Raw genomic sequence first — 6,261 nt, 5'->3', positions numbered from 1 at the left:
TTTTTTCTGGGTCCACTATGAAAAAGGAGAAGGGGAAAGATTACTCATTCTCTGTAAAGTTACTAATTCTCTCCTGAGGAGAATTAGTTCAGCCAGTTGACTCCCCCTCACCCCAACCTCATATTCTAAGACTGAAAAGCAGAGAGAAAAATTATGCCCTTATTTTGCACAAATAACTCCAACCATTGAGAAGGAAAATTTTTCCATTATGTGTATTTTCTCTCCTTTTCTGCCTAGTACCACTCCTAGTGAAGTGACACATGGGAAGCTAAAACAGGAACTTCGCATTTGCTTTCCATTGAAAAGTGTTTAAAGCTTAAGGTTTCCACCTATTACCATGGCAAAAAAAAAAAAAAAAAAAGGGGATCGTACAGTGACAGTAGGAAAAGGAAAGGAGGCCCTTTCTTCCTTTTCTGTTCACATCTTTTTAAATAATCAACATTAGAGAGCAGAACTATAAAATAAAGAGTTTGATAAAGACTGTCCTCATTCCTGCCAGATCTTTTCTCAATAAAAGAGCTAGTAAGAAGATCTCCGACGTCTTCTGCTTAACCAGCATGCCAAACTCACCTTTCCAGGGACTCTTCTACTGAAAACAAACATAACTGAGTTCAAACTGTACTTGCATTTTTTGCTTATATTCCATAGTAGTGATCACTGCAACAACACACAGAAATACAAACTCAACATAAGATGCAACATCACACAAGGGACAATCAGTAGGAGACCAGGAGGAAGGCAGCTTTCACAGTCCTTGCAGATTTTGGCTTCTCTTACCAGACTCCTTGCAAGACAGGGCAGGAATAAATCATTACTAGTTGTAATGGTGCTGGTACAGCATAGACTCCTGTCCAGATGTAGCCAATTGCATCAAACAACTCAGCCTGGCTTATCAAAGCAGCCATCACAGGGGTAATTCCTGGGCTTATAACATCTCTGGCCAGAGTTGTTGAGGTTCAGGAGGTCTCCTAAAGGTCCCACATCAGCTGAGAGGGCTGAGCACACTCCCCCAGCCACAAGTTGCATCATCACCCAGAGAAGACCGACATTGAACTGCCATCCCAGGTTATTCAGAACCTCTCCTGGTGATGATGCTGGGCTTTTCTAAGCACCTCCACCTGTGGTTAGAAAAAACAGGAGACATGCTGGGTTCACATCTCCCACTACATGCTCAGTGGACTAGGGGACTTCTGCAGCTGTGTCTAGATTGGAGCAATTCCTGCTTCATCTTATCAGGAAGTACCACCAGGGCAGAGGGGGCAATGAAAGTACACCTGCTTTGTAGGCTGTCAGTAATGGACTTTATTTGCTGTAACCTGCCCTGAACTTGATTTGGCCATGTCTCTGCAAGCTGATGGCATTGTGTCAGCAGTGATTGCTCCAAAAGCCTTCACTGAACTGGCTTACTCTTCAAGCTTAAAAGCAGGTCACATTCACATAGCGTTTGCATTGACCCCAAAGCACTGAACAAGGAAATTATTTTTATAAAGGCCTCTCCTCTCAGGAAGTGTGGTCAGATGTTATCCCCATTTCACTGATAGTGAGACAGACAAAAGGACCATATTTTGCTGTAAAATCAAGTGCATGTTCCCTTTTCTATACAGCTTGAGACACCTGGGAAAGGTTTATGACAGGATCTGAACCAAACTAAGGCAGCTGGAGGGTTGCAGAGCTCATGCTGTTGGGCTTGGTAGCCCTCAAACCTTCTTGAGGAGCCATTCAGGGTCTCTTCACATAAACCAAACCACACCGTATGCCCTGTGCTCCACTATGTACCACAGGGTAGAGCCAGCTGGATGCTGGGCAAGTGTGCACCACTAACCACGTGGCCCAGCTTGCAGGCGCTCGTCGTCTAATGAGACCCATCATCCTCACACCACAGGTCCCAGCTTTACTCCTGGTTATATAGTGGCCAAGGGGCCCAGGGACCCCTCAGCAAAGAGGGCTGCAGGAAACAGCAGAGCGCAGTTCTTCCAGCCTGTGCCTGAGAGATGCCTGGGAAGGAGAGCAGGCCAGGAGGAAGCCCCGGGCAGGAGAAGTTGCTATTGTGGGCCGCAGCCAGCCCTTTGGACACTTCCAGTGCCTCTGCTCTTAAGGGCAGCTGGCTGAGCAGGGCCTGGGGAGGCTCTGCCATGGCATTGCTGCTGCCAAGCCCCTCCCAAGGGCAATCGGATGGTTTTGTGTGGCATTGGAACGCCTAGCTTCATGCCCAGGCATCGTATCACACATCAGATTAGCCACCCACGCAGCTAGGAAGGGACAGTCAAGATTCATTAATGCAATTTTAACATTAATTACATTTGTAGAGCAGTGCTGCAAGAAGCCTTTTGACAAGCGTGTCCTTCCGTGGCTGATGTGCCCCAGCAGGGTGAGGCTACCTCGTTTTTCCCTGTCCTCTGCCTACCAGAACTGCACGTCTCTCCAACAGAAAATGACAGAGCATTAAGATCTGTCAGGACAGGATAAATGAGTTTAAGGTCATTGTGCTCTCCAGTTAACAGATGACTTTGACTTTTCCTCCCCCCTTCTTCCAGTGTATACAATACTAGGTAACTGCCCTGTGGCAACTCACCTAAATCCCTCTAGCTTCTGGAAAGCAACTGGAGAGGTAAATGCCTGGGACAGTTCTTGCTGCAAAGAGTCAAGTTTCTTAACACAATGCTTTGAAGTCTTTATTTGTTGCCTTGGATGAAGGAAGTCCATGACTAAAACCACCCTAAAAACTGCACAGGCCTTTACAACTGACAAAAGCATATTTCCACAGTGATCAGGCCACGCTCTTTCACTCACCTCTGATTTTCCAATGCAACTAGAAAGCTAACTCCTCGGGGCAGGGGGTGGGAAGAGCCTGTGTAGGCAGGATGAAAGCTGTGGTGAAGTGGTAGATGGGCGGAGGAAGGACAGCTCAGGCTCAGTTCAAGGGGAGGGATTCAGCTGTACAAACCAGGAAGCAGAGGCTGAAATCATAACTGTTGGTGGCACTGGGAGATTATTTGGTGATATCATTAAGCCAAGTTCTAGTAAGAAACCTGCCTAAAATACAACCATATGTATCAACAACATCTATTCTTGCCAGTCCAAGTAATTCACTCTGCCTTGCAAAAGCATGCCAAATCTGTGAAATAAAGATCACACTGAAATGGCCTAGCAGGTTTTGGTGCTGGTGGTGGCAGCAATATAAAAATACTATCCCACCACATCCCTGGGGTGTCCTGAATTCAGACATAATCTTTTGCCTCAATCACTTTACAAATACTTCCTTCTTGCAACTTAATTTTCCATTCCATGTAACTCCATGGATTTCACTTTCACCTCTGAAATGTCTGACACTGAAACAAACCACTTGGTTATTTTCTTTCCTCCCACCAAACTGCCCCTTCACTTGATTCAACATATATTTACCTGACTAGAGCATTTTTTCCCCAGCAGCATTCAACACAACAGGGAGCACTTTCAAGTCATTAACATTCTGACACAGCATCGAACAAAAATTTTGCCCATATTAAAACAAAGGCCTCAAGTTCATCCAGGGTTTTAATCCACTATAATGCTATCATGACACCAAAGAAAAAAATTAACCCCATCAATTATGTATGAGCAGTATACAATGCAGACAGCATAGTCTGAAAGCATCTCCCCCAGCAAGAGGATGCAGCTTTTCTACACACAACAGCATTGACCCTATCCTCATTTCCAGTCCCAGTGTGCCTTTCCTCCAGGCTAAGGTTCAAAATATTCAGATTGTAATTTGATTTCTGTTGGATCATGTATAAGTCCCTCTGCTTCAGCTCCTACCCTGCCCGGTCCCTGGCCACAAAGGTGAGCAGGGCTCGGCTGCCACCTGCCAGTGCCCAGCCTCTTTCCTCTGCCAGGCACACACCGAAATACACTAAAAATACAGAAAAAACACAATACACCAAACATAAATAATATAGGCACTGCCCTCTGGCTCCTCAGACTGAGCCTCCTCTCTCTCAGCAAGAACAAGAGAGACTCCTCCAGGAGAAGGGGCATGTGATCAGGCTGCTCAGCTTCACAAATTAACATCCTTTGTGGCATGCTACAGGAGCAGGTAACATCTTGCAGATGGGACCTATGAGGTCTGCAGTCAGCTTTCTCTTTTAAAAGGTCAAACACCTTTGCCAACAGGCCACTCCATCACAAAAAGAGTTCCCTGAATGTTTCCCTTTCAGCTTTAGATAAAGCTTGTATTTATTTGCTCCAGAGAAAAGCAATGAGGACATAAGAATTATTACTCCTTTCTCCATTTCTTTGTCCTCTTCCCTGCTTATGAGGAAAGGAGAAAATATTCCCACTTCATCCTCCAATGCTAAATACAATATTTCAGTTTTTATGGAACATTTTGCTTTATTCTTGATAAATAAAACTTTAAGAGTTTTGAAAGCAGTATGCGAAGTCTCCAGCTTGTATCCTTCAAAATAGTATAGAAAGAGTATAAGTGCAACAGGGAGATAAAAAGCTGTAGTCTTTTGTGAAAAAGTTGTAAAAACCTCATACGTTGCCTGCTGTAGTCTGGGGACTCCAAAAACTACAAAAGTGTGCTGTCAAAGTATTTTTTGATTCACAGCCACAAAGCAAAGCTAGGAATAATAATTCAGGAGAAAGGAAGACATTTATTTTGTACGCAATGGGTGACTCTAAGCCTTAGGACCACATGGATATGTGCACAAGAAAAGTTGATGAGAAAAATCCATTATATTAGTTTTCTCACATCAGCACTCATGAAAGGCAGTGCTTCACAGAAAGATTCACATCAGCAAGTCACCACAGATCCTCAAGGACATTAGAAGAACAACAAAATTCCCAAGAACAACAGGAAAGGGAGATTTTTTCTTCAAAACAGCAGCTCTGGGCCTACACATGCCATCACTCAGCTGAGATAAGAGGACACTTCATGGGGCTCTATCGCATATTTAATCCACCCAGACACGGTGGAATCTTTTGTCCATCACAGATAAAGATCAGAAAGGCCAAGCCAAAAATTGTAAAGCAGCAATTTTGAGTAAGGAAGTCACAGTGAAGCCTGCCAAAGCCTGGTTGGCATTTGTCTCTAATTCTAAGTAAATCCGAGGGTGGGGGGTGGGGGTGGGGAATGCGGGGAACCCTGCGTCCTCCATATGTGGATGTAAGCGCACAGAGTTGATCAGCCATGACTACGAATAAGACCAATGTGCCTTGTGACGTGCTGGAGAACAAGCACCAAGACAGCACCGCAATTCTCCCAGTGTGAGCGGAGCACTGGGTCAAGTCAGAAAAATGTGTTTTCCTACGGGTAAACTGGGGCCGATCCCACTGCGCTGGGGCTGGCAGGGTTTGATCCCAGGCCCTTTCAGCACAGATGACCCCAAGCCCAGCGCACGTGTACCCAGCTGGTGTTTGGCCATAGAAAGCTACAAATACAACATTGTGAAGAGGATTTCCCTGTTGTTAAGATCTGCTCCTCTGAGGAGCTGTTCTCAGTGTGACCAGTAAAAATGTAACTTTTAAGTTGTTTCTGACTCAGTTACAACCTAGCATATTGGCCTTAGGCAGCCAAAATCCAAGCAAAAATACCAGCAGCCTTGACACACCTACTATTTTCTTCAGCTGCTTTAAAAAAATCACAGCGAGCAGCACTGCAAATGAAAACCACTGGGTCATGGGGTATTTTGCAAGAAAAAAATCCCTACTCAGACAGTTCTAGCTCCGAAAGAATATACATCTGAACCTTCAGCCTGTGATTGTAAAAATGCAGACTCCCACCACTGACAGGGCCGAGGGGATGATGAGAACTGTCTGGTTCATTACTGCGGCGATAGCACCCCCGTGAGCCAGGCTCTGCTGTGCAAGTGCTACGGCAGGATCTGCTAAGGTGCCAGAGATGTGCATCTGGGAACCTCTCACAGATAGTTTTTGCCCTGCTCTTGCTATCGCTTGTACATCTCCCTCGCTGTTAGCCACGGAGGCAGACCCTTGTCTCACTGAGCTTTCTGGTCTGGACCACCACCAAACCACAGCATCTCCCCCCGCCACAGTAGCTGCACCGGTACCTCCCTGACTGCGCGACACAGAAATAAATCTATCTCTGCACAAGCTTTTGCCCCTTACCTTAAAAAGTGTCTGTGCTCCCAGCTGTTTTGACAGATAAACCACATGGCTACAACAGCAGAGAAAACTGTCGTTAGCTAAATAGAAAGGTAGACAGATCTCTATTTAGTTATTTTCCAGAAAGTTCTAGAGTCCATTTCTTTCAAACACGAA

General features: G+C 45.3%; 1 long non-coding RNA gene across 1 annotated transcript; it reads right to left on the bottom strand.

Annotated features, from left to right (window-relative positions):
• Window positions 1-379: 379 nt before the first annotated feature.
• On the bottom strand, window positions 380-6,261 carry LOC130150751 (uncharacterized). The gene is made up of 3 exons (XR_008822362.1): window positions 6,109-6,261; window positions 2,791-2,934; window positions 380-784 (listed from the first exon to the last, which is right to left on the bottom strand). It is a non-coding gene; the product is annotated as an uncharacterized LOC130150751 (long non-coding RNA).

This window comes from Falco biarmicus, chromosome 5, assembly GCF_023638135.1.
Source record: "Falco biarmicus isolate bFalBia1 chromosome 5, bFalBia1.pri, whole genome shotgun sequence".
In the NCBI taxonomy this organism is placed as follows: Eukaryota; Metazoa; Chordata; class Aves; order Falconiformes; family Falconidae; genus Falco; species Falco biarmicus.
Note: the sequence above shows the minus strand (reverse complement) of the source record. Positions and strands in the feature narration are given on the sequence as shown.